Source organism: Pseudophryne corroboree, unplaced genomic scaffold (assembly GCF_028390025.1).
Source record: "Pseudophryne corroboree isolate aPseCor3 unplaced genomic scaffold, aPseCor3.hap2 scaffold_149, whole genome shotgun sequence".
Classification (NCBI taxonomy): Eukaryota; Metazoa; Chordata; class Amphibia; order Anura; family Myobatrachidae; genus Pseudophryne; species Pseudophryne corroboree.
This window is the reverse complement of record NW_026968120.1, coordinates 69258-94331: the sequence shown is the minus strand read 5'-3', so window position 1 is coordinate 94331 and position 25074 is coordinate 69258. Positions and strand designations below refer to the sequence as shown.

General features: G+C 48.2%; 25 non-coding genes and 5 pseudogenes across 25 annotated transcripts; 29 read left to right on the top strand and 1 right to left on the bottom strand.

The window, feature by feature from the left end:
* Window positions 1-249: 249 nt before the first annotated feature.
* LOC134998581 (U1 spliceosomal RNA) lies at window positions 250-428 on the top strand (annotated as a pseudogene).
* Window positions 429-2511: 2083 nt separating this feature from the next.
* LOC134999181 (U1 spliceosomal RNA) lies at window positions 2512-2674 on the bottom strand. The gene has a single exon (XR_010201342.1). It is a non-coding gene; the product is annotated as a U1 spliceosomal RNA (small nuclear RNA).
* An 891-nt stretch (window positions 2675-3565) lies between these two features.
* Window positions 3566-3729, top strand: LOC134998788 (U1 spliceosomal RNA). The gene has a single exon (XR_010200957.1). It is a non-coding gene; the product is annotated as a U1 spliceosomal RNA (small nuclear RNA).
* Window positions 3730-3881: 152 nt separating this feature from the next.
* Window positions 3882-4044, top strand: LOC134998533 (U1 spliceosomal RNA). Its single transcript, XR_010200747.1, has one exon. It is a non-coding gene; the product is annotated as a U1 spliceosomal RNA (small nuclear RNA).
* Window positions 4045-4715: 671 nt separating this feature from the next.
* Window positions 4716-4879, top strand: LOC134999059 (U1 spliceosomal RNA). Its single transcript, XR_010201218.1, has one exon. It is a non-coding gene; the product is annotated as a U1 spliceosomal RNA (small nuclear RNA).
* Window positions 4880-8119: 3240 nt separating this feature from the next.
* On the top strand, window positions 8120-8283 carry LOC134999214 (U1 spliceosomal RNA). The gene has a single exon (XR_010201374.1). It is a non-coding gene; the product is annotated as a U1 spliceosomal RNA (small nuclear RNA).
* Window positions 8284-8435: 152 nt separating this feature from the next.
* Window positions 8436-8571, top strand: LOC134998523 (U1 spliceosomal RNA; annotated as a pseudogene).
* Window positions 8572-9269: 698 nt separating this feature from the next.
* Window positions 9270-9433, top strand: LOC134998877 (U1 spliceosomal RNA). The gene has a single exon (XR_010201041.1). It is a non-coding gene; the product is annotated as a U1 spliceosomal RNA (small nuclear RNA).
* A 152-nt stretch (window positions 9434-9585) lies between these two features.
* On the top strand, window positions 9586-9748 carry LOC134999208 (U1 spliceosomal RNA). The gene has a single exon (XR_010201367.1). It is a non-coding gene; the product is annotated as a U1 spliceosomal RNA (small nuclear RNA).
* Window positions 9749-10422: 674 nt separating this feature from the next.
* Window positions 10423-10586, top strand: LOC134998808 (U1 spliceosomal RNA). Its single transcript, XR_010200977.1, has one exon. It is a non-coding gene; the product is annotated as a U1 spliceosomal RNA (small nuclear RNA).
* A 152-nt stretch (window positions 10587-10738) lies between these two features.
* On the top strand, window positions 10739-10901 carry LOC134998408 (U1 spliceosomal RNA). The gene has a single exon (XR_010200672.1). It is a non-coding gene; the product is annotated as a U1 spliceosomal RNA (small nuclear RNA).
* A 674-nt stretch (window positions 10902-11575) lies between these two features.
* Window positions 11576-11739, top strand: LOC134999015 (U1 spliceosomal RNA). Its single transcript, XR_010201176.1, has one exon. It is a non-coding gene; the product is annotated as a U1 spliceosomal RNA (small nuclear RNA).
* Window positions 11740-11891: 152 nt separating this feature from the next.
* LOC134998510 (U1 spliceosomal RNA) lies at window positions 11892-12028 on the top strand (annotated as a pseudogene).
* A 698-nt stretch (window positions 12029-12726) lies between these two features.
* LOC134999058 (U1 spliceosomal RNA) lies at window positions 12727-12890 on the top strand. Its single transcript, XR_010201217.1, has one exon. It is a non-coding gene; the product is annotated as a U1 spliceosomal RNA (small nuclear RNA).
* A 152-nt stretch (window positions 12891-13042) lies between these two features.
* On the top strand, window positions 13043-13205 carry LOC134998353 (U1 spliceosomal RNA). Its single transcript, XR_010200635.1, has one exon. It is a non-coding gene; the product is annotated as a U1 spliceosomal RNA (small nuclear RNA).
* Window positions 13206-13879: 674 nt separating this feature from the next.
* Window positions 13880-14043, top strand: LOC134999014 (U1 spliceosomal RNA). Its single transcript, XR_010201175.1, has one exon. It is a non-coding gene; the product is annotated as a U1 spliceosomal RNA (small nuclear RNA).
* Window positions 14044-14195: 152 nt separating this feature from the next.
* LOC134998352 (U1 spliceosomal RNA) lies at window positions 14196-14358 on the top strand. Its single transcript, XR_010200634.1, has one exon. It is a non-coding gene; the product is annotated as a U1 spliceosomal RNA (small nuclear RNA).
* A 674-nt stretch (window positions 14359-15032) lies between these two features.
* LOC134998971 (U1 spliceosomal RNA) lies at window positions 15033-15196 on the top strand. Its single transcript, XR_010201132.1, has one exon. It is a non-coding gene; the product is annotated as a U1 spliceosomal RNA (small nuclear RNA).
* A 142-nt stretch (window positions 15197-15338) lies between these two features.
* LOC134999097 (U1 spliceosomal RNA) lies at window positions 15339-15501 on the top strand. Its single transcript, XR_010201260.1, has one exon. It is a non-coding gene; the product is annotated as a U1 spliceosomal RNA (small nuclear RNA).
* Window positions 15502-16171: 670 nt separating this feature from the next.
* Window positions 16172-16335, top strand: LOC134998990 (U1 spliceosomal RNA). Its single transcript, XR_010201151.1, has one exon. It is a non-coding gene; the product is annotated as a U1 spliceosomal RNA (small nuclear RNA).
* Window positions 16336-19575: 3240 nt separating this feature from the next.
* Window positions 19576-19739, top strand: LOC134998861 (U1 spliceosomal RNA). Its single transcript, XR_010201026.1, has one exon. It is a non-coding gene; the product is annotated as a U1 spliceosomal RNA (small nuclear RNA).
* Window positions 19740-19891: 152 nt separating this feature from the next.
* Window positions 19892-20027, top strand: LOC134998435 (U1 spliceosomal RNA; annotated as a pseudogene).
* A 698-nt stretch (window positions 20028-20725) lies between these two features.
* On the top strand, window positions 20726-20889 carry LOC134998876 (U1 spliceosomal RNA). Its single transcript, XR_010201040.1, has one exon. It is a non-coding gene; the product is annotated as a U1 spliceosomal RNA (small nuclear RNA).
* A 152-nt stretch (window positions 20890-21041) lies between these two features.
* Window positions 21042-21204, top strand: LOC134999207 (U1 spliceosomal RNA). Its single transcript, XR_010201366.1, has one exon. It is a non-coding gene; the product is annotated as a U1 spliceosomal RNA (small nuclear RNA).
* A 674-nt stretch (window positions 21205-21878) lies between these two features.
* On the top strand, window positions 21879-22042 carry LOC134999013 (U1 spliceosomal RNA). The gene has a single exon (XR_010201174.1). It is a non-coding gene; the product is annotated as a U1 spliceosomal RNA (small nuclear RNA).
* A 152-nt stretch (window positions 22043-22194) lies between these two features.
* LOC134998545 (U1 spliceosomal RNA) lies at window positions 22195-22330 on the top strand (annotated as a pseudogene).
* A 698-nt stretch (window positions 22331-23028) lies between these two features.
* On the top strand, window positions 23029-23192 carry LOC134998989 (U1 spliceosomal RNA). Its single transcript, XR_010201150.1, has one exon. It is a non-coding gene; the product is annotated as a U1 spliceosomal RNA (small nuclear RNA).
* A 152-nt stretch (window positions 23193-23344) lies between these two features.
* LOC134999096 (U1 spliceosomal RNA) lies at window positions 23345-23507 on the top strand. The gene has a single exon (XR_010201259.1). It is a non-coding gene; the product is annotated as a U1 spliceosomal RNA (small nuclear RNA).
* Window positions 23508-24181: 674 nt separating this feature from the next.
* LOC134999012 (U1 spliceosomal RNA) lies at window positions 24182-24345 on the top strand. Its single transcript, XR_010201173.1, has one exon. It is a non-coding gene; the product is annotated as a U1 spliceosomal RNA (small nuclear RNA).
* Window positions 24346-24497: 152 nt separating this feature from the next.
* LOC134998311 (U1 spliceosomal RNA) lies at window positions 24498-24660 on the top strand. Its single transcript, XR_010200595.1, has one exon. It is a non-coding gene; the product is annotated as a U1 spliceosomal RNA (small nuclear RNA).
* Window positions 24661-25074: the final 414 nt, after the last annotated feature.

The following is a 25074-nucleotide window of genomic DNA, read 5'->3' as shown; positions in this document are numbered from 1 at the left end:
CCATATGCAAATCCATCTGCTGCAGGCCTTCCCCCAGGAATGCTTGCACTAGTTGTTGCATTTGGTTTGTTGTTTGGGGGTGCTTCAGTATTAGGCAGCCTTCTGCCCTCCCATGTTCATCTGAAAATATGTGTTCTCCCTGCAGTTGTTGTCCCCAGATGAGAGTTCCCTTGTGCTGCCTCAGTTGAATCTCCTTTACTTGACAGAGATGTGCCTGAGCAGCGGCCCTCCCCAGCCCTATCCCAAATCATACTTATTTTGCATAGGAGATACCATGGTCATGAAGACTGTTCTCCCAGGGTGCGGTTCATTCATTGCATTCTGGGTATGCTGACCCCTGTGATTTCCCCAAATGTGGGAAACTCGACTGCATTATTTAATGCGAACTAGGGGTCATCCAAGCACCGCAAAAGGCCGCCATGCCCTGCATACCCCTTTTCTCTTTTCATAAGCAGACGAGGTTTGAAGCCAACCTTGACCCACTGCTTGGATGACATCACTTGCTGCCTTTCCAATGAAGCAAGTTTAATTTAATAATAGGTGAAAAACCATCCCTACAAAGGTGATAATCAGATACTTGGCTTTGTGGACACTTTTCAGAGCACAAATTTGTTAGCATAAAAATAAAGCCAGAAAATGAAGAGCTGTTTAATCACTCAATTGGATTTTTCTGCCAGCATATTTCTTTTTCTCTGCAACCCACTGCTAAATTGTGCTTTGTGGCTGTTTTTTTTATAAAATCACTTAATCAAATCTAACTCTGATTACATCAGAGAAGGCCAGGTACCCTACACCATAAGAGGTGGTTTGAAATTTTTACTTGTCTACTTAAAGATCACCAAAATCTGATAACAAGGTCAATTACGTCCCTAGGTGGGATTGAACCACCAACCTTTTGGTTAACAACTGAACACGCTAACTGTTTGTGCCTCAGAGACACTTTGCGAAAGTACATACTGACAAAGGCTAATAAGCATTCATCTAGAACGTTTCCTAGAAAAACTTTAAAAAGTCAATAATCTGGAGAGTTTTTGTAAGATGTTTCTTCCATCAACCAATGAAGAAACACATTGGTACTTTCCCATGATGAGTGAGTGCTTCAGGATCTCTTGCACTTACATGTGCAGCAGAGTACTGTAATGGAAGCATGCTGGGTCCATAACCCAGAGGTAGGCAGATTGAAACTATCCTCTGCTATATGCATTGTTTTTTGTTAATTAAAGTAATCCAAAACTGGGATTGATATTTTTGCTCTTTTATTTTTACTTAAAGTACAATAACTTTTACCATTTTAATTTGTTTTAATAGTATATTGACAGTATTGTTTTCTTTCAAAAATCCACTTAATTTTCTTTACCCTATTATTAAAATGGTAATTGACAAAAACAAACTACATTGTCACCAGAAGAGCAGTACAAAATATACAAGTGATATATTAAAATCATCTTTCCAGCTTTAATTTCAATGATGCCTTGGTGCAACAATTTTGTGAGAAACATCTTCACCCATAAAGAAAGATTTTCTTAATTCCTTACCTGTGTGCTGATTAGATATCACCTTGTTTTCACATTAAACAGACTTCCCCTTGAGGAAGCAGCAAGGATGCAGTGACGTTTATGTTTCCTGGTGTCAACCTGTATTATTTCAGTAGACATTGAAATGAGGATGCATCTTGCTGCCTTTCCAATGAAGCAAGTTTAATTCAGTAATAGGTGAAAAACCATTCCTACTAAAGGTGTTAATCAGAGACTTGGCTTTGTGGACACTTTTCAGAGAGCAAATTTGTTAGCATAAACATAAAATCAGAAAATGAAGAGCTGTTTAATCACTCAATTGGACTTTTCTGCCAGCATAATTTTTTTTCTCTGCAACCCACTGCTAAATTGTGCTTCCTAGCTGTTTTTTATAAAATCACTTAATAAAATCTAACTCTGATTACATCAGAGAAGGCCGGGTACCCTACACCATAAGAGGGGGTTTGAAATTTTGACTTGTCTACTTAAAGATCACCAAAATCTGATAACAAGGTCAATTACGTCCCTGGGTGGGATTGAATCACCAACCTTTAGGTTAATAGCCATACACACTAACTGATTGCGCCATAGCGACACTTTGCGAAAGTACATACTGACAAAGGCTAATAAGCATTCATCTAGAACGTTTCCTAGAAAAACTTTAAAAAGTCAATAATCTGGAGAATTTTTGTAAGAAACACATTGGTACTTTCCCATGATGAGTGAGTGCTTCAGGATCTCTTGCACTTACATGGGCTATTAACCAAAAGGTTCCCACCCAGTGATGTAATTGACCTTGTGATCAGATTTTGGTGATCTTTAAGTAGACAAGTCAAAATTTCAAACCCCCTCTTATGGTGTAGGGTACCTGGCCTTCTCTGACGTAATCAGAGTTAGATTTAATTAAGGTGCGCAAGGGCATAGAAGGGAGCGGTTTAAGAAAAGAGAAGTGGAAACAGACAGCAAACTAGGCTGGAGAGAGACCTGAGACAAAGAGATCTGAATTATACGAGAGCCGACCAGGGGAAACACAAATTATGCAGTCAAGTTTCCCACATTTGGGGAAATCGCAGGAGCAGCACACCCAGAGTGCAATGGGTGAGCCTTGCCCTGGGAGAAGCACCTTCATGATCATAGTATCTCACCTGGCAGGTAAGTAGGAGTTGGGCTAGTGCTGGGGAGGGTCGCTGCTCGGGTACGCCCCTGTCAAGTGAAGGAGATCCAACTGAGGCAGCACAAGGGAACTCTCGAAAGAAGAACAAGGCTAGAGGAAGATCTGAGACAAAGAAATCTGACTTTTACCAGAGCTGACCAGAGGAAAGCACAAACACAGTCCCCCACTACCACCAGGAAACATTAACGCCACTGCATCCTTGCTGCTTTCTCATGTGGTAGTCTATTTAATGTGAAAACAAGGTGATATCTAATTAGCACACAGAAAAGAAAATTAAGTGAATTTTTGAAAGAAAACAATACTGTCAATATACTATTAAAACAAATTAAAATGGTAAAAGTTATTGTACTTTAAGTAAAAATAAAAGAGCAAAAATGTCAATCCCAGTTTTGGATTACTTTAATTAACAAAAAAAATGCATATAGCAGAGGATAGTTTCAATCTGCCTACCTCTGGGTTATGGACCCAGCATGCTTCCATTACAGTACTCTGCTGCACATGTATGTGCAAGAGATCCTGAAGCACTCACTCATCATGGGAAAGTACCAATGTGTTTCTTCATTGGTTGATGGAAGAAACATCTTACAAAAACTCTCCACATTATTGACTTTTTAAAATGTTTCTAGGAAACGTTCTAGATGAATGCTTATTAGCCTTTTTCAGTATATGCTTTTGCAAAGTTGTAGCATTTGGTTTGTTGTTTGGGGGTGCTTCAGTATTAGGCAGCCTTCTGCCCTCCCATGTTCATCTGAAAATATGTGTTCTCCCTGCAGTTGTTGTCCCCAGATGAGAGTTCCCTTGTGCTGCCTCAGTTGAATCTCCTTTACTTGACAGAGATGTGCCTGAGCAGCGGCCCTCCCCAGCCCTATCCCAAATCATACTTATTTTGCATAGGAGAGACCATGGTCTTGAAGATTGTTCTCCCAGGGTGAGGTTCATTCATTGCATTCTGGGTATGCTGACCCCTGTGATTTCCCCAAATGTGGGAAACTCAACTGCATTATTTGTGGTAGTGGGGGACTGTGTTTGTGCTTTCCTCTGGTCAGCTCTGGTAAAAGTCAGATTTCTTTGTTTCAGTTCTTCCTCTAGCCTTGTTCTTCTTTCGAGAGTTCCCTTGTGCTGCCTCAGTTGGATCTCCTTCACTTGACAGGGGGGTGCCCGAGCAGCGACCCTCCCCAGCTCTAGCCCAACTTCTACTTACCTGCCAGGTGAGATACTATAATCATGAAGGTGCTTCTCCCAGGGCAAGGCTCACCCATTGCACTCTGGATTTGCTGCCCCTGCGATTTCCCCAAATGTGGGAAACTTGACTGCATAATTTGTGTTTCCCCTGGTCGGCTCTCGTATAATTCAGATCTCTTTGTCTCAGGTCTCTCTCCAGCCTAGTTTGCTGTCTGTTTCCACTTCTCTTTTCTTAAGCCGCTCCATTCTATGGCCTTGCGCACTATCCTTACTTCTCCCGTCTGCTTACTTTGTGCCTTCCAATGCACAATGCAAACTACAGGTAGTGCTGCAGGGCCCACACCCTTTTACTTGCTTTACAGAGCAGCTCTGGAGCTGTTACAGTGCCCAGCTGCTGCAAGAAATCAGCTTGAATGCTTCAGGGGCTGGGGCATAGCCAACATGAGCCCCACACCGAAGGAGGGTGGAGGTGTTTAATGCGAACTAGGGGTCATCCAAGCGCCGCAAAAGGCAGCCATGCCCTGCACACCCCTTTTTTATTTTCATATGCAGACGAGGGTTGAATCCAACTTTGACCCACTGCTTGGATGACATCACCATATGCAAATCCATCTGCTGCAGGCCTTCCCCCAGGAATGCTTGCACTAGTAGTTGCATTTGGTTTGTTGTTTGGGGGTGCTTCAGTATTAGGCAGCCTTCTGCCCTCCCATGTTCATCTGAAAATATGTGTTCTCCCTGCAGTTGTTGTCCCCAGATGAGAGTTCCCTTGTGCTGCCGCAGTTGAATCTCCTTTACTTGACAGAGATGTGCCTGAGCAGCGGCCCTCCCCAGCCCTATCCCAAATCATACTTATTTTGCATAGGAGATACCATGGTCATGAAGATTGTTCTCCCAGGGTGAGGTTCATTCATTGCACTCTGGGTATGCTGACCCCTGTGATTTCCCCAAATGTGGGAAACTCGACTGCATTATTTGTGGTAGTGGGGGACTGTGTTTGTGCTTTCCTCTGGTCAGCTCTGGTAAAAGTCAGATTTCTTTGTCTCAGATCTTCCTCTAGCCTTGTTCTTCTTTCGAGAGTTCCCTTGTGCTGCCTCAGTTGGATCTCCTTCACTTGACAGGGGGTGCCCGAGCAGCAATCCTCCACAGCTCTAGCCCAACTCCTACTTACCTGCCAGGTGAGATACTATGATCTTCACTGTTAGGGCAATCAGGATGTGGAATTCCCTGCCAGGGAAGGTGGTAATGGCGGACTCTGTAATTGGATTTAAAAAAGGAATGGATACATTTCTGAATGAAAAAGCTATCCAAGGTTATAATACTTAAAATATCAACATGGTTAATCCGGGGGTAACATGAGTTATAGTAGCTAACTAGTCATAAAACATTATTCAGCAAGTATGTAGAATCATCACAACTTAAAACAGGTTGAACACGATGGGCAATTTGCCTCTATTCAACCTCAAAAACTATGTTACCATATGTTACTATATTACTATGTTACTGTAGTATACAGAACACCACAATGTAATGAGCAGTGATAGTGAGCACTGATGAGGATACTAGAACTGACACTGAGCAGCAAGATGCAGCACTGGACTATTAGTAATGTACTGTAGTATGCTGAGCACCACAATGCAGCACAAGACAATGAGCAGTGATACTGAGCACTGATGAGGATACTACTGAGAACTGACACTGAGCAGGAGAGACACACTACTAGTATTACTGAGCAGCAATAAGTAACCACTGATACTGAGCACTGATATTGAGATTTCCACTGAGAGAACATAGCCACGTCCTCTCCGCTCTCTCTTCAATGCACGAGTAAAAATGGCGGCAACGCGCAGCTCTTTATATGGAATCCGAATCTCGCGAGAATCCGACAGCGGGATGATGACATTTTCCCTTGTTCAGGTTTTCCGAGTCAGGCGGGAACAACCGAGCCTGCCTCGGACCAATGTAAACCACGTGGAGTTCGTCGGGAATTCGGTTCTCGGAGAACCGAACCCGCTCCTCTATATATACTATATTACTATGTTACTGTAGTATACAGAACACCACAATGCAATGAGCAGTGATAGTGAGCACTGATGAGGATACTAGAACTGACACTGAGCAGCAAGATGCAGCACTGGACTATTAGTAATGTACTGTAGTATGCTGAGCACCACAATGCAGCACAAGACAATGAGCAGTGATACTGAGCACTGATGAGGATACTACTGAGAACTGACACTGAGCAGGAGAGACACACTACTAGTATTACTGAGCAGCAATAAGTAACCACTGATACTGAGCACTGATATTGAGATTTCCACTGAGAGAACATAGCCACGTCCTCTCCGCTCTCTCTTCAATGCACGAGTAAAAATGGCAGCAACGCGCAGCTCTTTATATGGAATCCGAATCTCACGAGAATCTGACAGCGGGATGATGACATTTTCCCTTGTTCAGGTTTTCCGAGTCAGGCAGGAACAACCGAGCCTGCCTCGGACCAATGTAAACCACGTGGAGTTCGTGGGGAATTCGGTTCTCGGAGAACCGAACCCGCTCCTCTCTACCTTATACCCATCAATTGTTTTTATTTTCAATCTAAGCCCCTGCAGTTTTCTGTAAGCATCTGCTTCGCTATGATGATCAACAAGTCACAAGGGCAAACACTCAGGGCTTGAGGCGTAGATCTTAGGACCAGCTGCTACAAGCATGGCAGAGGTGTCACTATCACTGGTGACACCCAGAGAGGTGGCGAGGGAGATTGTAATGCAGTGCGCGCAGATAAACAGCGCAATGGTAAAAAGGAGGCATGGTTTCATAGGTAGGGGCGTGGCCTGGTGGCCTGAATCTACATTTTGTTGCTCCGGGTGTCCCGGGGGTTGGGGGCTGCACCCGGGGACTAGTGTGTGAGCGGTGCTGGCTCCTGCACAGTGACAGGGCATGGCCACCCAGCATGACGCCTCCCTTCTTGACCATGCTGTAATTGCAGTCGCACTGCAGTTCAGCGTGATCATAAAAAATGGTGTAGGCTCCTGCTGGTGCAGACTGTAGAGAAAAGCTGCTGTGACCACGCCCCCTGTGTCTCCTCCGTTGCAGACCCCATTTTGAAGCCTTGCCCCCGGACTAAGAGAAAAGAATGCCCTTGCGCACTATCCTGACTTCTCCTCCCGTCTGCTTAATTTGTGCCTTCCAACGCACAATGCGAACAAGAGGTGGTGCTGCAGGGCCCACACCCTTTTACTTGCCTTACAGAACAGCTCTGGAGCTGTTACAGTGCCCAGCTGCTGCAAGAAATCAGCTTGAATGCATCAGGGGATGGGGCATGGCCAACATGAGCCCCACACCAAAGGAGGGTGGAGGTGTTTAATGCGAACTAGGGGTCATCCAAGCACTGCAAAAGGCCGCCATGCCCTGCATGCCCCTTTTCTCTTTTCATATGCAGATGAGGGTTCCAGTCAACTTTGGCCCACTGCTTGGATTTACATCACCGTATGCAAATCCGTCTGCTGCAGACCTTCCCCCAGGAGTGCTTGTACTAGTTGTTGCATATGGGCCCTCATTCCGAGTCGTTCGCTCTGTAAATTTCATCGCATCGCAGTGAAATTCTGCTTAGTACGCATGCGCAATATTCGCACTGCGACTGCGCCAAGTAATTTTACAATGAAGAAAGTATTTTTACTCACGGCTTTTTCTTCGCTCCGGCGATCGTAATGTGATTGACAGGAAATGGGTGTTACTGGGCGGAAACAGGCCGTTTTATGGGCGTGTGGGAAAAAACGCTACAGTTTCCGGAAAAAACGCAGGAGTGGCCGGAGAAACGGGGGAGTGTCTGGGCGAACTCTGGGAGTGTTTGTGACGTCAAACCAGGAACGACAAGCACTGAACTGATCGCAGATGCCGAGTAAGTCTGAAGCTACTCTGAAACTGCTAAGTAGTTTGTAATCGCAATATTGCGAATACATCGGTCGCAATTTTAAGAAGCTAAGATTCACTCCCAGTAGGCGGCGGCTTAGCGTGTGTAACTCTGCTAAAATCGCCTTGCGAGCGATCAACTCGGAATGAGGGCCATGGTTTGATATTTGATGGTGCTTCAGTATTAGGCTGCCTTCCGCCCTCCCATGTTCATCTGAAAAGATGTGGTCTCCCTGCAGTTGTTGTCCCAAGATGAGAGTTCCCTTGTGCTGCCTCAGTTGAATCTCCTTTACTTGACAGAGATGTGCCTGAGCAGCGGCCCTCACCAGCCCTATCCCAAATCATACTTATTTTGCATAGGAGATACCATGGTCATGAAGATTGTTCTCCCAGGGTGAGGTTCATTCATTGCATTCTGGGTATGCTGACCCCTGTGATTTTCCCAAATGTGGGAAACTCGACTGCATTATTTGTGGTAGTGGGGGACTGTGTTTGTGCTTTCCTCTGGTCAGCTCTGGTAAAAGTCAGATTTCTTTGTCTCAGATCTTCCTCTAGCCTTGTTCTTCTTTCGAGAGTTCCCTGGTGCTGCTTCAGTTGGATCTCCTTCACTTCACAGGGGGGAACCCGAGCAGCGACCCTCCCCAGCTCTAGCCCAACTCCTACTTACCTGCCAGGTGAGATACTATGATCATGAAGGTGCTTCTCCCAGGGCAAGGCTCAACCATTGCACTCTGGGTGTGCTGCTCTTGCGATTTCCCCAAATGTGGGAAACTTGACTGCATAATTTGTGTTTCCCCTCGTCGGCTCTCGTATAATTCAGATCTCTTTGTCTCAGGTCTCTCTCCAGCCTAGTTTGCTGTCTGTTTCCACTTCTCTTTTCTTGAGCCGCTCCCTTCTATGCCCTTGCGCACTATCCTGACTTCTCCCGTCTGCTTACTTCGTGCCTTCCAATGCACAATGCGAACTACAGGTAGTGCTGCAGGGCCCACACCCTTTTACTTGCCTTACAGAGTAGCTCTGGAGCAGTTACAGTGCCCAGCTGCTGCAAGAAATCAGCTTGAATGCTTCAGGGGCTGGGGCATAGCCAACATGAGCCCCACACCGAAGGAGGGAGGAGGTGTGTAATGCAAACTAGGGGTCATCCAAGCGCTGCAAAAGGCCGCCATGCCCTGCACGCCCCTTTTCTCTTTTCATATGCAGGCGAGGGTTGAAGCCAACTTTGACCCACTGCTTGGATGACATCACCATATGCAAATCCATCTGCTGCAGGCCTTCCCCCAGGAATGCTTGCACTAGTTGTTGCATTTGGTTTGTTGTTTGGGGGTGCTTCAGTATTAGGCAGCCTTCTGCCCTCACATGTTCATCTGAAAATATGTGTTCTCCCTGCAGTTGTTGTCCCCAGATGAGAGTTCCCTTGTGCTGCCTCAGTTGAATCTCCTTTACTTGACAGAGATGTGCCTGAGAAGCGGCCCTCCCCAGCCCTATCCCAAATCATACTTATTTTGCATAGGCGATACCATGGTCATGAAGATTGTTCTCCCAGGGTGAGGTTCATTCATTGCATTCTGGGTATGCTGACCCCTGTGATTTCCCCAAATGTGGGAAACTCGACTGCATTATTTGTGGTAGTGGGGGACTGTGTTTGTGCTTTCCTCTGGCCAGCTCTGGAAAAAGTCAGATTTCTTTGTCTCAGATCTTCCTCTAGCCTTGTTCTTCTTTCGAGAGTTCCCTTGTGCTGCCTCAGTTGGATCTCTTTCACTTGACAGGGGGGTGCCCGAACAGCGGCCCTCCCCAGCTCTAGCCCAACTCCTACTTACCTGCCAGGTGAGATACTATGATCATGAAGGTGCTTCTCCCAGGGCAAGGCTCACCCATTGCACTCTGGGTGTGCTGCCCCTGCGATTTCCCCAAATGTGGGAAACTTGACTGCATAATTTGTGTTTCCCTTGGTCGGCTCTCGTATAATTCAGATCTCTTTGTCTCAGGTCTCTCTCCAGCCTAGTTTGCTGTCTGTTTCCACTTCTCTTTTCTTCAGCCGCTCCCTTCTATACCCTTGTGCACTATCCTGACTTCTCCTCCCGTCTGCTTACTTTGTGCCTTCCAATGCACAATGCAAACTACAGGTAGTGCTGCAGGGCCCACACCCTTTTACTTGCCTTACAGAGCAGCTCTGGAGCTGTTACAGTGCCCAGCTGCTGCAAGAAATCAGCTTGAATGCTTCAGGGGATGGGGCATGGCCAACATGAGCCCCACACCAAAGGAGGGTGGAGGTGTTTAATGCGAACTAGGGGTCATCCAAGCACCGCAAAAGGCCGCCATGCCCTGCACGCCCCTTTTCTCTTTTCATATGCAGATGAGGGTTGAAGCCAACTTTGACCCACTGCTTGGATGACATCACCGTATGCAAATCCGTCTTCTGCAGAACTTCCCCCAGGAATGCTTGCACTAGTTGTTGCATTTGGTTTGTTGTTTGGGGGTGCTTCAGTATTAGGCAGCCTTCTGCCCTCCCATGTTCATCTGAAAATATGTGTTCTCCCTGCAGTTGTTGTCCCCAGATGAGAGTTCCCTTGTGCTGCCTCAGTTAAATCTCCTTTACTTGACAGAGATGTGCATGAGCAGCGGCCCTCCCCAGCCCTATTCCAAATCATACTTATTTTGCATAGGAGATACCATGGTCATGAAGATTTTTCTCCCAGGGTGAGGTTCATTCATTGCATTTTGGGTATGCTGACCCCTGTGATTTCCCCAAATGTGGGAAACTCAGCTGCATTATTTGTGGTAGTGGGGGACTGTGTTTGTGCTTTCCTCTGGTCAGCTCTGGTAAAAGTCAGATTTCTTTGTCTCAGATTTTCCTCTAGCCTTGTTCTTCTTTCGAGAGTTCCCTTGTGCTGCCTTAGTTGGATCTCCTTCACTTTACAGGGGGGTACCCGAGCAGCGACCCTCCCCAGCTCTAGCCCAACTCCTACTTACCTGCCAGGTGAGATACTATGATCATGAAGGTGCTTCTCCCAGGGCAAGGCTAACCCATTGCACTCTGGGTGTGCTGCTCCTGCGATTTCCCCAAATGTGGGAAACTTGACTGTATAATTTGTGTTTCCCCTGGTCGGCTCTCGTATAATTCAGATCTCTTTGTCTCAGGTCTCTCTCCAGCCTAGTTTGCTGTCTGTTTCCACTTCTCTTTTCTTGAGCCGCTCCCTTCTATGCCCTTGCGCACTATCCTGACTTCTCCTCCTGTCTGCTTACTTTGTGCCTTCCAACGCACAATGCGAACTACAGGTAGTGCTGCAGGGCCCACACCCTTTTACTTGCCTTACAGAGCAGCTCTGGAGCTGTTACAGTGCCCAGCTGCTGCAAGAAATCAGCTTGAATGCTTCAGGGGCTGGGGCATAGCCAACATGAGCCCCACACCAAAGGAGGGTGGAGGTGTTTAATGCAAACTAGGGGTCAGCCAAGTGCCGCAAAAGGCCACCATGCCCTGCACGCCCCTTTTCTCTTTTCATATGCAGACGAGGGTTGAAGCCAACTTTGACCCACTGCTTGGATGACATCACCATATGCAAATCCATCTGCGGCAGGCCTTCCCCCAGGAATGCTTGCACTAGTTGTTGCATTTGGTTTGTTGTTTGGGGGTGCTTCAGTATTAGGCAGTCTTCTGCCCTCCCATGTTCATCTGAAAATATATGTTCTCCCTGCAGTTGTTGTCCCAAGATGAGAGTTCCCTTGTGCTGCCTCAGTTGAATCTCCTTTACTTGACAGAGATGTGCATGAGCAGCGGCCCTCCCCAGCCCTATTCCAAATCATACTTATTTTGCATAGGAGATACCATGGTCATGAAGATTTTTCTCCCAGGGTGAGGTTCATTCATTGCATTTTGGGTATGCTGACCCCTGTGATTTCCCCAAATGTGGGAAACTTGACTGCATTATTTGTGGTAGTGGGAGACTGTGTTTGTGCTTTCCTCTGGTCAGCTCTGGTAAAAGTCAGATTTCTTTGTCTCAGATCTTCCTCTAGCCTTGTTCTTCTTTCAAGAGTTCCCTGGTGCTGCCTCAGTTGGATCTCCTTCACTTCACAGGGGGGAACCCGAGCAGCGACCCTCCCCAGCTCTAGCCCAACTCCTACTTACCTGCCAGGTGAGATACTATGATCATGAAGGTGCTTCTCCCAGGGCAAGGCTCAACCATTGCACTCTGGGTGTGCTGCTCCTGCGATTTCCCCAAAATGTGGGAAACTTGACTGCATAATTTGTGTTTCCCCTCGTCGGCTCTCGTATAATTCAGATCTCTTTGTCTCAGGTCTCTCTCCAGCCTAGTTTGCTGTCTGTTTCCACTTCTCTTTTCTTGAGCCGCTCCCTTCTATGCCCTTGCGCACTATCCTGACTTCTCCCGTCTGCTTACTTCGTGCCTTCCAACGCACAATGCGAACTACAGGTAGTGCTGCAGGGTCCACACCCTTTTACTTGCCTTACAGAGTAGCTCTGGAGCAGTTACAGTGCCCAGCTGCTGCAAGAAATCAGCTTGAATGCTTCAGGGGCTGGGGCATAGCCAACATGAGCCCCACACCGAAGGAGGGTGGAGGTGTGTAATGCGAACTAGGGGTCATCCAAGCGCTGCAAAAGGCCGCCATGCCCTGCACGCCCCTTTTCTCTTTTCATATGCAGACGAGGGTTGAAGCCAACTTTGACCCACTGCTTGGATGACATCACCATATGCAAATCCATCTGCTGCAGGCCTTCCCCCAGGAATGCTTGCACTAGTTGTTGCATTTGGTTTGTTGTTTGGGGGTGCTTCAGTATTAGGCAGCCTTCTGCCCTCACATGTTCATCAGAAAATATGTGTTCTCCCTGCAGTTGTTGTCCCCAGATGAGAGTTCCCTTGTGCTGCCTCAGTTGAATCTCCTTTACTTGACAGAGATGTGCCTGAGCAGCGGCCCTCCCCAGCCCTATCCCAAATCATACTTATTTTGCATAGGCGATACCATGGTCATGAAGATTGTTCTCCCAAGGTGAGGTTCATTCATTGCATTCTGGGTATGCTGACCCCTGTGATTTCCCCAAATGTGGGAAACTCGACAGCATTATTTGTGGTAGTGGGGGACTGTGTTTGTGCTTTCCTCTGGTCAGCTCTGGAAAAAGTCAGATTTCTTTGTCTCAGATCTTCCTCTAGCCTTGTTCTTCTTTCGAGAGTTCCCTTGTGCTACCTCAGTTGGATCTCTTTCACTTGACAGGGGGGTGCCCGAACAGCGACCCTCCCCAGCTCTAGCCCAACTCCTACTTACCTGCCAGGTGAGATACTATGATTATGAAGGTGCTTCTCCCAGGGCAAGGCTCACCCATTGCACTCTGGGTGTGCTGCCCCTGCGATTTCCCCAAATGTGGGAAACTTGACTGCATAATTTGTGTTTCCCCTGGTCGGCTCTCGTATAATTCAGATCTCTTTGTCTCAGGTCTCTCTCCAGCCTAGTTTGCTGTCTGTTTCCACTTCTCTTTTCTTGAGCCGCTCCCTTCTATGCCCTTGCGCACTATCCTGACTTCTCCTCCTGTCTGCTTACTTTGTGCCTTCCAACGCACAATGCGATCTACAGGTAGTGCTGCAGGGCCCAGACCCTTTTACTTGCCTTACAGAGCAGCTCTGGAGCTGTTACAGTGCCCAGCTGCTGCAAGAAATCAGCTTGAATGCTTCAGGGGCTGGGGCATAGCCAACATGAGCCCCACACCAAAGGAGGGTGGATGTGTTTAATGCAAACTAGGGGTCAGCCAAGCGCCGCAAAAGGCCACCATGCCCTGCACGCCCCTTTTCTCTTTTCATATGCAGACGAGGGTTGAAGCCAACTTTGACCCACTGCTTGGATGACATCACCATATGCAAATCCCTCTGCGGCAGGCCTTCCCCCAGGAATGCTTGCACTAGTTGTTGCATTTGGTTTGTTGTTTGGGGGTGCTTCAGTATTAGGCAGCCTTCTGCCATCCCATGTTCATCTGAAAATATATGTTCTCCCTGCAGTTGTTGTCCCAAGATGAGAGTTCCCTTGTGCTGCCTCAGTTGAATCTCCTTTACTTGACAGAGATGTGCATGAGCAGCGGCCCTCCCCAGCCCTATTCCAAATCATACTTATTTTGCATAGGAGATACCATGGTCATGAAGATTTTTCTCCCAGGGTGAGGTTCATTCATTGCATTTTGGGTATGCTGACCCCTGTGATTTCCCCAAATGTGGGAAACTTGACTGCATTATTTGTGGTAGTGGGAGACTGTGTTTGTGCTTTCCTCTGGTCAGCTCTGGTAAAAGTCAGATTTCTTTGTCTCAGATTTTCCTTTAGCCTTGTTCTTCTTTCGAGAGTTCCCTTGTGCTGCCTCAGTTGGATCTCCTTCACTTTACAGGGGGGTGCCCGAGCAGCGACCCTCCCCAGCTCTAGCCCAACTCCTACTTACCTGCCAGGTGAGATACTATGATTATGAAGGTGCTTCTCCCAGGGCAAGGCTCACCCATTGCACTCTGGGTGTGCTGCCCCTGCGATTTCCCCAAATGTGGGAAACTTGACTGCATAATTTGTGTTTCCCCTGGTCGGCTCTCGTATAATTCAGATCTCTTTGTCTCAGGTCTCTCTCCAGCCTAGTTTGCTGTCTGTTTCCACTTCTCTTTTCTTCAGCCGCTCCCTTCTATACCCTTGTGCACTATCCTGACTTCTCCTCCCGTCTGCTTACTTTGTGCCTTCCAATGCACAATGCAAACTACAGGTAGTGCTGCAGGGCCCACACCCTTTTACTTGCCTTACAGAGCAGCTCTGGAGCTGTTGCAGTGCCAAGCTGCTGCAAGAAATCAGCTTGAATGCTTCAGGGGCTGGGGCATAGCCAACATGAGCCCCACACCGAAGGAGGGTGGAGGTGTTTAATGCAAACTAGGGGTCAGACAAGCGCAGCAAAAGGCCACCAAGCCCTGCACGCCCCTTTTCTGTTTTCATATGCAGACGAGGGTTGAAGCCAACTTTGACCCACTGCTTGGATGACATCACCATATGCAAATCCATCTGCGGCAGGCCTTCCCCCAGGAATGCTTGCACTAGTTGTTGCATTTGGTTTGTTGTTTGGGGGTGCTTCAGTATTAGGCAGCCTTCTGCCCTCCCATGTTCATCTGAAAATATGTGTTCTCCCTGCAGTTGTTGTCCCTAGATGAGAGTTCCCTTGTGCTGCCTCAGTTGAATCTCCTTAACTTGACAGAGATGTGCCTGAGCAGCGGCCCTCCCCAGCTCTATCCCAAATCATACTTATTTTGCATAGGAGATACCATGGTCATGAAGATTATTCTCCCAGGGTGAGGTTCATTCATTGCATTCTGGGTATGCTGACCCCTGTGATTTCCCCAAATGTGGGAAACTCGACTGCTTTATTTGTGGTAGTGGGGGACTGTGTTTGTGTTTTCCTCTGGTCAGCTCTGGTAAAAGTCAGATTTCTTTGTTTCAGAGCCTTGTTCTTCTTTTGAGAGTTCCCTTGTGCTGCCTCAGTTGGATCTCCTTCACTTGACAGGGGGGTGCCCGAGCAGAGACCCTCCCCAGCTCTAGCCCAACTCCTACTTACCTGCCAGGTGAGATACTATGATCATGAAGGTGCTTCTCCCAGGGCAAGGCTCACCCATTGCACTCTGGGTGTGCTGCCCCTGCGATTTCCCCAAATGTGGGAAACTTGACTGCATAATTTGTGTTTCCCCTGGTCGGCTCTCGTATAATTCAGATCTCTTTGTCTCAGGTCTCTCTCCAGCCTAGTTTGCTGTCTGTTTCCACTTCTCTTTTCTTCAGCCGCTCCCTTCTATGCCCTTGTGCACTATCCTGACTTCCCCGTCTGCTTACTTTGTGCCTTCCAACGCACAATGCAAACTACAGGTAGTGCTGCAGGGCCCACACCCTTTTACTTGCTTTACAGAGCAGCTCTGGAGCTGTTACAGTGCCCAGCTGCTGCAAGAAATCAGCTTGAATGCTTCAGGGGCTGGGGCATAGCCAACATGAGCCCCACACCGAAGGAGGGTGGAGGTGTTTAATGCGAACTAGGGGTCATCCAAGCGCCGCAAAAGGCAGCCATGCCCTGCACACCCCTTTTTTATTTTCATATGCAGACGAGGGTTGAAGCCAACTTTGACCCACTGCTTGGATGACATCACCATATGCAAATCCGTCTGCTGCAGGCCTTCCCCCAGGAATGCTTGCACTAGTAGTTGCATTTGGTTTGTTGTTTGGGGGTGCTTCAGTATTAGGCAGCCTTCTGCCCTCCCATGTTCATCTGAAAATATGTGTTCTCCCTGCAGTTGTTGTCCCCAGATGAGAGTTCCCTTGTGCTGCCTCAGTTGAAACTCCTTTACTTGACAGAGATGTGCCTGAGCAGCGGCCCTCCCCAGCCCTATCCCAAATCATACTTATTTTGCATAGGCGATACCATGGTCATGAAGATTGTTCTCCCAAGGTGAGGTTCATTCATTGCATTCTGGGTATGCTGACCCCTGTGATTTCCCCAAATGTGGGAAACTCGACTGCATTATTTGTGGTAGTGGGGGACTGTGTTTGTGCTTTCCTCTGGTCAGCTCTGGTAAAAGTCAGATTTCTTTGTCTCAGATCTTCCTCTAGCCTTGTTCTTCTTTCGAGAGTTCCCTTGTGCTGCCTCAGTTGGATCTCCTTCACTTGACAGGGGGTGCCCGAGCAGCAATCCTCCACAGCTCTAGCCCAACTCCTACTTACCTGCCAGGTGAGATACTATGATCTTCACTGTTAGGGCAATCAGGATGTGGAATTCCCTGCCAGGGAAGGTGGTAATGGCGGACTCTGTAATTGGATTTAAAAAAGGAATGGATACATTTCTGAATGAAAAAGCTATCCAAGGTTATAATACTTAAAATATCAACATGGTTAATCCGGGGGTAACATGAGTTATAGTAGCTAACTAGTCATAAAACATTATTCAGCAAGTATGTAGAATCATCACAACTTAAAACAGGTTGAACACGATGGGCAATTTGCCTCTATTCAACCTCAAAAACTATGTTACCATATGTTACTATATTACTATGTTACTGTAGTATACAGAACACCACAATGTAATGAGCAGTGATAGTGAGCACTGATGAGGATACTAGAACTGACACTGAGCAGCAAGATGCAGCACTGGACTATTAGTAATGTACTGTAGTATGCTGAGCACCACAATGCAGCACAAGACAATGAGCAGTGATACTGAGCACTGATGAGGATACTACTGAGAACTGACACTGAGCAGGAGAGACACACTACTAGTATTACTGAGCAGCAATAAGTAACCACTGATACTGAGCACTGATATTGAGATTTCCACTGAGAGAACATAGCCACATCCTCTCCGCTCTCTCTTCAATGCACGAGTAAAAATGGCGGCAACGCGCAGCTCTTTATATGGAATCCGAATCTCGCGAGAATCCGACAGCGGGATGATGACATTTTCCCTTGTTCAGGTTTTCCGAGTCAGGCAGGAACAACCGAGCCTGCCTCGGACCAGTGTAAACCACGTGGAGTTCGTCGGGAATTCGGTTCTCGGAGAACCGAACCCGCTCCTCTATATATACTATATTACTATGTTACTGTAGTATACAGAACACCACAATGCAATGAGCAGTGATAGTGAGCACTGATGAGGATACTAGAACTGACACTGAGCAGCAAGATGCAGCACTGGACTATTAGTAATGTACTGTAGTATGCTGAGCACCACAATGCAGCACAAGACAATGAGCAGTGATACTGAGCACTGATGAGGATACTACTGAGAACTGACACTGAGCAGGAGAGACACACTACTAGTATTACTGAGCAGCAATAAGTAACCACTGATACTGAGCACTGATATTGAGATTTCCACTGAGAGAACATAGCCACGTCCTCTCCGCTCTCTCTTCAATGCACGAGTAAAAATGGCAGCAACGCGCAGCTCTTTATATGGAATCCGAATCTCACGAGAATCTGACAGCGGGATGATGACATTTTCCCTTGTTCAGGTTTTCCGAGTCAGGCAGGAACAACCGAGCCTGCCTCGGACCAATGTAAACCACGTGGAGTTCGTGGGGAATTCGGTTCTCGGAGAACCGAACCCACTCCTCTCTACCTTATACCCATCAATTGTTTTTATTTTCAATCTAAGCCCCTGCAGTTTTCTGTAAGCATCTGCTTCGCTATGATGATCAACAAGTCACAAGGGCAAACACTCAGGGCTTGAGGCGTAGATCTTAGGACCAGCTGCTACAAGCATGGCAGAGGTGTCACTATCACTGGTGACACCCAGAGAGGTGGCGAGGGAGATTGTAATGCAGTGCGCGCAGATAAACAGCGCAATGGTAAAAAGGAGGCATGGTTTCATAGGTAGGGGCGTGGCCTGGTGGCCTGAATCTACATTTTGTTGCTCCGGGTGTCCCGGGGGTTGGGGGCTGCACCCGGGGACTAGTGTGTGAGCGGTGCTGGCTCCTGCACAGTGACAGGGCATGGCCACCCAGCATGACGCCTCCCTTCTTGACCATGCTGTAATTGCAGTCGCACTGCAGTTCAGCGTGATCATAAAAAATGGTGTAGGCTCCTGCTGGTGCAGACTGTAGAGAAAAGCTGCTGTGACCACGCCCCCTGTGTCTCCTCCGTTGCAGACCCCATTTTGAAGCCTTGCCCCCGGACTAAGAGAAAAGAATGCCCTTGCGCACTATCCTGACTTCTCCTCCCGTCTGCTTAATTTGTGCCTTCCAACGCACAATGCGAACAACAGGTGGTGCTGCAGGGCCCACACACTTTTACTTGCCTTACAGAACAGCTCTGGAGCTGTTACAGTGCCCAGCTGCTGCAAGAAATCAGCTTGAATGCATCAGGGGATGGGGCATGGCCAACATGAGCCCCACACCAAAGGAGGGTGGGGGTGTTTAATGCGAACTAGGGGTCATCCAAGCACTGCAAAAGGCCGCCATGCCCTGCATGCCCCTTTTCTCTTTTCATATGCAGATGAGGGTTCCAGTCAACTTTGGCCCACTGCTTGGATTTACATCACCGTATGCAAATCCGTCTGCTGCAGACCTTCCCCCAGGAGTGCTTGTACTAGTTGTTGCATATGGGCCCTCATTCCGAGTTGTTCGCTCTGTAAATTTCATCGCATCGCAGTGAAATTCTGCTTAGTACGCATGCGCAATATTCGCACTGCGACTGCGCCAAGTAATTTTACAATGAAGAAAGTATTTTTACTCACGGATTTTTCTTCGCTCCGGCGATCGTAATGTGATTGACAGGAAATGGGTGTTACTGGGCGGAAACAGGCCGTTTTATGGGCGTGTGGGAAAAAACGCTACAGTTTCCGGAAAAAACGCAGGAGTGGCCGGAGAAACGGGGGAGTGTCTGGGCGAACTCTGGGAGTGTTTGTGACGTCAAACCAGGAACGACAAGCACTGAACTGATCGCAGATGCAGAGTAAGTCTGAAGCTACTCTGAAACTGCTAAGTAGTTTGTAATCGCAATATTGCGAATACATCGGTCGCAATTTTAAGAAGCTAAGATTCACTCCCAGTAGGCGGCGGCTTAGCGTGTGTAACTCTGCTAAAATCGCCTTGCGAGTTATCAACTCGGAATGAGGGCCATGGTTTGATATTTGATGGTGCTTCAGTATTAGGCAGCCTTCCGCCCTCCCATGTTCATCTGAAAAGATGTGGTCTCCCTGCAGTTGTTGTCCCCAGATGAGAGTTCCCTTGTGCTGCCTCAGTTGAATCTCCTTTACTTGACAGAGATGTGCCTGAGCAGCGGCCCTCACCAGCCCTATCCCAAATCATACTTATTTTGCATAGGAGATACCATGGTCATGAAGATTGTTCTCCCAGGGTTAGGTTCATTCATTGCATTCTGGGTATGCTGACCCCTGTGATTTTCCCAAATGTGGGAAACTCGACTGCATTATTTGTGGTAGTGGGGGACTGTGTTTGTGCTTTCCTCTGGTCAGCTCTGGTAAAAGTCAGATTTCTTTGTCTCAGATCTTCCTCTAGCCTTGTTCTTCTTTCGAGAGTTCCCTGGTGCTGCTTCAGTTGGATCTCCTTCACTTCACAGGGGGGAACCCGAGCAGCGACCCTCCCCAGCTCTAGCCCAACTCCTACTTACCTGCCAGGTGAGATACTATGATCATGAAGGTGCTTCTCCCAGGGCAAGGCTCAACCATTGCACTCTGGGTGTGCTGCTCCTGCGATTTCCCCAAATGTGGGAAACTTGACTGCATAATTTGTGTTTCCCCTCGTCGGCTCTCGTATAATTCAGATCTCTTTGTCTCAGGTCTCTCTCCAGCCTAGTTTGCTGTCTGTTTCCACTTCTCTTTTCTTGAGCCGCTCCCTTCTATGCCCTTGCGCACTATCCTGACTTCTCCCGTCTGCTTACTTCGTGCCTTCCAACGCACAATGCGAACTACAGGTAGTGCTGCAGGGCCCACACCCTTTTACTTGCCTTACAGAGTAGCTCTGGAGCAGTTACAGTGCCCAGCTGCTGCAAGAAATCAGCTTTAATGCTTCAGGGGCTGGGGCATAGCCAACATGAGCCCCACACCGAAGGAGGGAGGAGGTGTGTAATGCAAACTAGGGGTCATCCAAGCGCTGCAAAAGGCCGCCATGCCCTGCACGCCCCTTTTCTCTTTTCATATGCAGACGAGGGTTGAAGCCAACTTTGACCCACTGCTTGGATGACATCACCATATGCAAATCCATCTGCTGCAGGCCTTCCCCCAGGAATGCTTGCACTAGTTGTTGCATTTGGTTTGTTGTTTGGGGGTGCTTCAGTATTAGGCAGCCTTCTGCCCTCACATGTTCATCTGAAAATATGTGTTCTCCCTGCAGTTGTTGTCCCCAGATGAGAGTTCCCTTGTGCTGCCTCAGTTGAAACTCCTTTACTTGACAGAGATGTGCCTGAGCAGCGGCCCTCCCCAGCCCTATCCCAAATCATACTTATTTTGCATAGGCGATACCATGGTCATGAAGATTGTTCTCCCAGGGTGAGGTTCATTCATTGCATTCTGGGTATGCTGACCCCTGTGATTTCCCCAAATGTGGGAAACTCGACTGCATTATTTGTGGTAGTGGGGGACTGTGTTTGTGCTTTCCTCTGGCCAGCTCTGGAAAAAGTCAGATTTCTTTGTCTCAGATCTTCCTCTAGCCTTGTTCTTCTTTCGAGAGTTCCCTTGTGCTGCCTCAGTTGGATCTCTTTCACTTGACAGGGGGGTGCCCGAACAGCGACCCTCCCCAGCTCTAGCCCAACTCCTACTTACCTGCCAGGTGAGATACTATGATCATGAAGGTGCTTCTCCCAGGGCAAGGCTCACCCATTGCACTCTGGGTGTGCTGCCCCTGCGATTTCCCCAAATGTGGGAAACTTGACTGCATAATTTGTGTTTCCCTTGGTCGGCTCTCGTATAATTCAGATCTCTTTGTCTCAGGTCTCTCTCCAGCCTAGTTTGCTGTCTGTTTCCACTTCTCTTTTCTTCAGCCGCTCCCTTCTATACCCTTGTGCACTATCCTGACTTCTCCTCCCGTCTGCTTACTTTGTGCCTTCCAATGCACAATGCAAACTACAGGTAGTGCTGCAGGGCCCACACCCTTTTACTTGCCTTACAGAGCAGCTCTGGAGCTGTTACAGTGCCCAGCTGCTGCAAGAAATCAGCTTGAATGCTTCAGGGGCTGGGGCATAGCCAACATGAGCCCCACACCAAAGGAGGGTGGAGGTGTTTAATGCAAACTAGGGGTCAGCCAAGCGCCGCAAAAGGCCACCATGCCCTGCACGCCCCTTTTCTCTTTTCATATGCAGACGAGGGTTGAAGCCAACTTTGACCCACTGCTTGGATGACATCACCATATGCAAATCCATCTGCGGCAGGCCTTCCCCCAGGAATGCTTGCACTAGTTGTTGCATTTGGTTTGTTGTTTGGGGGTGCTTCAGTATTAGGCAGTCCTCTGCCCTCCCATGTTCATCTGAAAATATATGTTCTCCCTGCAGTTGTTGTCCCAAGATGAGAGTTCCCTTGTGCTGCCTCAGTTGAATCTCCTTTACTTGACAGAGATGTGCATGAGCAGCGGCCCTCCCCAGCCCTATTCCAAATCATACTTATTTTGCATAGGAGATACCATGGTCATGAAGATTTTTCTCCCAGGGTGAGGTTCATTCATTGCATTTTGGGTATGCTGACCCCTGTGATTTCCCCAAATGTGGGAAACTTGACTGCATTATTTGTGGTAGTGGGAGACTGTGTTTGTGCTTTCCTCTGGCCAGCTCTGGAAAAAGTCAGATTTCTTTGTCTCAGATCTTCCTCTAGCCTTGTTCTTCTTTCGAGAGTTCCCTTGTGCTGCCTCAGTTGGATCTCTTTCACTTCACAGGGGGGAACCCGAGCAGCGACCCTCCCCAGCTCTTGCCCAACTCCTACTTACCTGCCAGGTGAGATACTATGATCATGAAGGTGCTTCTCCCAGGGCAAGGCTCAACCATTGCACTCTGGGTGTGCTGCTCCTGCGATTTCCCCAAATGTGGGAAACGTGACTGCATAATTTGTGTTTCCCCTCGTCGGCTCTCGTATAATTCAGATCTCTTTGTCTCAGGTCTCTCTCCAGCCTAGTTTGCTGTCTGTTTCCACTTCTCTTTTCTTGAGCCGCTCCCTTCTATGCCCTTGCGCACTATCCTGACTTCTCCCGTCTGCTTACTTCGTGCCTTCCAACGCACAATGCGAACTACAGGTAGTGCTGCAGGGCCCACACCCTTTTACTTGCCTTACAGAGTAGCTCTGGAGCAGTTACAGTGCCCAGCTGCTGCAAGAAATCAGCTTGAATGCTTCAGGGGCTGGGGCATAGCCAACATGAGCCCCACACCGAAGGAGGGTGGAGGTGTGTAATGCGAACTAGGGGTCATCCAAGCGCTGCAAAAGGCCGCCATGCCCTGCACGCCCCTTTTCTCTTTTCATATGCAGACGAGGGTTGAAGCCAACTTTGACCCACTGCTTGGATGACATCACCATATGCAAATCCATCTGCTGCAGGCCTTCCCCCAGGAATGCTTGCACTAGTTGTTGCATTTGGTTTGTTGTTTGGGGGTGCTTCAGTATTAGGCAGCCTTCTGCCCTCACATGTTCATCTGAAAATATGTGTTCTCCCTGCAGTTGTTGTCCCCAGATGAGAGTTCCCTTGTGCTGCCTCAGTTGAATCTCCTTTACTTGACAGAGATGTGCCTGAGCAGCGGCCCTCCCCAGCCCTATCCCAAATCATACTTATTTTGCATAGGCGATACCATGGTCATGAAGATTGTTCTCCCAAGGTGAGGTTCATTCATTGCATTCTGGGTATGCTGACCCCTGTGATTTCCCCAAATGTGGGAAACTCGACTGCATTATTTGTGGTAGTGGGGGACTGTGTTTGTGCTTTCCTCTGGTCAGCTCTGGAAAAAGTCAGATTTCTTTGTCTCAGATCTTCCTCTAGCCTTGTTCTTCTTTCGAGAGTTCCCTTGTGCTGCCTCAGTTGGATCTCTTTCACTTGACAGGGGGGTGCCCGAACAGCGACCCTCCCCAGCTCTAGCCCAACTCCTACTTACCTGCCAGGTGAGATACTATGATCATGAAGGTGCTTCTCCCAGGGCAAGGCTCACCCATTGCACTCTGGGTGTGCTGCCCCTGCGATTTCCCCAAATGTGGGAAACTTGACTGCATAATTTGTGTTTCCCCTGGTCGGCTCTCGTATAATTCAGATCTCTTTGTCTCAGGTCTCTCTCCAGCCTAGTTTGCTGTCTGTTTCCACTTCTCTTTTCTTGAGCCGCTCCCTTCTATGCCCTTGCGCACTATCCTGACTTCTCCTCCTGTCTGCTTACTTTGTGCCTTCCAACGCACAATGCGATCTACAGGTAGTGCTGCAGGGCCCAGACCCTTTTACTTGCCTTACAGAGCAGCTCTGGAGCTGTTACAGTGCCCAGCTGCTGCAAGAAATCAGCTTGAATGCTTCAGGGGCTGGGGCATAGCCAACATGAGCCCCACACCAAAGGAGGGTGGAGGTGTTTAATGCAAACTAGGGGTCAGCCAAGCGCCGCAAAAGGCCACCATGCCCTGCACGCCCCTTTTCTCTTTTCATATGCAGACGAGGGTTGAAGCCAACTTTGACCCACTGCTTGGATGACATCACCATATGCAAATCCATCTGCGGCAGGCCTTCCCCCAGGAATGCTTGCACTAGTTGTTGCATTTGGTTTGTTGTTTGGGGGTGCTTCAGTATTAGGCAGCCTTCTGCCCTCCCATGTTCATCTGAAAATATATGTTCTCCCTGCAGTTGTTGTCCCAAGATGAGAGTTCCCTTGTGCTGCCTCAGTTGAATCTCCTTTACTTGACAGAGATGTGCATGAGCAGCGGCCCTCCCCAGCCCTATTCCAAATCATACTTATTTTGCATAGGAGATACCATGGTCATGAAGATTTTTCTCCCAGGGTGAGGTTCATTCATTGCATTTTGGGTATGCTGACCCCTGTGATTTCCCCAAATGTGGGAAACTTGACTGCATTATTTGTGGTAGTGGGAGACTGTGTTTGTGCTTTCCTCTGGTCAGCTCTGGTAAAAGTCAGATTTCTTTGTCTCAGATTTTCCTTTAGCCTTGTTCTTCTTTCGAGAGTTCCCTTGTGCTGCCTCAGTTGGATCTCCTTCACTTTACAGGGGGGTACCCGAGCAGCGACCCTCCCCAGCTCTAGCCCAACTCCTACTTACCTGCCAGGTGAGATACTATGATCATGAAGGTGCTTCTCCCAGGGCAAGGCTCACCCATTGTACTCTGGGTGTGCTGCTCCTGCGATTTCCCCAAATGTGGGAAACTTGACTGCATAATTTGTGTTTCCCCTGGTCGGCTCTCGTATAATTCAGATCTCTTTGTCTCAGGTCTCTCTCCAGCCTAGTTTGCTGTCTGTTTCCACTTCTCTTTTCTTCAGCCGCTCCCTTCTATACCCTTGTGCACTATCCTGACTTCTCCTCCCGTCTGCTTACTTTGTGCCTTCCAATGCACAATGCAAACTACAGGTAGTGCTGCAGGGCCCACACCCTTTTACTTGCCTTACAGAGCAGCTCTGGAGCTGTTGCAGTGCCAAGCTGCTGCAAGAAATCAGCTTGAATGCTTCAGGGGCTGGGGCATAGCCAACATGAGCCCCACACCAAAGGAGGGTGGAGGTGTTTAATGCGAACTAGGGGTCATCCAAGCACCGCAAAAGGCCGCCATGCCCTGCACGCCCCTTTTCTCTTTTCATATGCAGATGAGGGTTGAAGCCAACTTTGACCCACTGCTT